The sequence below is a fragment of the Sinocyclocheilus grahami genome, unplaced genomic scaffold (assembly GCF_001515645.1).
Source record: "Sinocyclocheilus grahami isolate Dianchi unplaced genomic scaffold, SAMN03320097.WGS_v1.1 scaffold30.1, whole genome shotgun sequence".
Lineage (NCBI taxonomy): Eukaryota > Metazoa > Chordata > Actinopteri > Cypriniformes > Cyprinidae > Sinocyclocheilus > Sinocyclocheilus grahami.
This window is the reverse complement of record NW_015505209.1, coordinates 2588286-2589787: the sequence shown is the minus strand read 5'-3', so window position 1 is coordinate 2589787 and position 1502 is coordinate 2588286. Positions and strand designations below refer to the sequence as shown.

Sequence of the window (1502 nt, the reverse complement as noted above, 5' to 3'; positions counted from 1 at the left end):
AATTTTCATGGAGCGTGTCGCCTCATGGGGGCGCCATGTTGAGATCAAATGACTCTCAGTAATCATCGAATCAATGAAAAGTAGCTTAAAGGGTTAGTTCACCCAAAAATGAAAATTATGTCGTTAATTACTCACCCTCATGTCGTTTCAAACCCGTAAGACCTTCGTTCATCTTCAGAACACTTGGAGAATATCCGCTGGACGTAAATAAACAGTGTATGCTGTTCTGTTCAACGAATTGTTGAATAAAGTCTTTTTTTTTCTTTTGCACACAAAAAGTATTCTCGTAGCTTTGTATAATTACGATTGAACCCCTGATGTCACATGGATTATTTTACAGCTCTCAGATTCCATCAAAAATATCTTAATTTGTATTCCGAAGATGAACGAAGGTCTTACAGGTTTGAAACGACATGAGGGTGAGTAATCAATGACAGAATTTTCATTTTTGGGTGAACTAACCCTTTAAAATGTACTCACTTGCAGGCCACCCAAGATATATATGAGTTTGTTTGTCATCTGAACAGATTTGGAGAAATTTTGCATTAAATCACTTGCTCATCACTGGATCCTCTAGTAACACTGGATGAAGAAATAAGGATTATGGACTTATATATTGACCAGAGACAACGGTTTAAACTTAAAATGTCTTAAAGGGATAGTTCACCCAAAAATTCATATTTTGTCGTTAATTTCTCACCCTCATGTCGTTCCAAACCCGTAAGACCTTTTCCTGCATGTAAACAACGCATGGGCTGTGTGCCTTGTTTACATTCAGAGGAGAGCACGCACATGTGTCGGGATACTCTGCAAAATGACGCATAGGAGAAGAATTGTTGAATAAAGCCATTAGTTTAGTTTTCTTTGCACACAAAAAGTATTAGATTCATAAAATTACGGTTGAACCACTGATGTCACATGGACCATTTTAACGATGTCCTTGCTACCTTTCTGTGCCTTGATCGTGGTAGTACCCTTGCCGTCTATGCAGGGCGAGAAAGCTCTCGGAACATGGGGGTGAGTAATTAATGACAGATTTTTCATTTTTTGGGTGAACTATCCTTTTAAGATTAGATTTGTTTCTTACAAACACGCAGTTTGTTGCTTGTTTCAAGACATTAATTGATGGACTGGAATCATATGGATTACTTGTAGATTCTTGTGATGTGTTTGGACTCTCATTCTGACGGCACCCATTCACTGCAGAGGATCCATTGGTGAGTAAGTAACACTAAACTTCTCCAAATCTGTTCCGATGAAGAAACAAAATCACCTACATCTTGAATGTTCTGAGGGTGAGTAAATTTGAATCAAAATGTCATTTTTGTGTGAACTATTACTTTTAAGATGATCATCACTGACTTGTGAATAGAGGATGTCTACTATACTATTCTTCTATAAATCTCATGAAAACAGACAGTGTATGTATAAATGATTTAATGCCAACAACTTTAATGACAAGTCTACAGAAAGCCTCTAAAGTGCAAAAGCATCATATGCAT

The 1502-nt window shown here is 37.1% G+C and overlaps 1 protein-coding gene across 1 annotated transcript in view; it reads right to left on the bottom strand.

Annotated features, from left to right (window-relative positions):
* The window catches only part of borcs5 (BLOC-1 related complex subunit 5), a 4698-nt gene that overhangs the window by 504 nt on the left and 2692 nt on the right, over positions 1-1502 (bottom strand). The window lies entirely within an intron of this gene.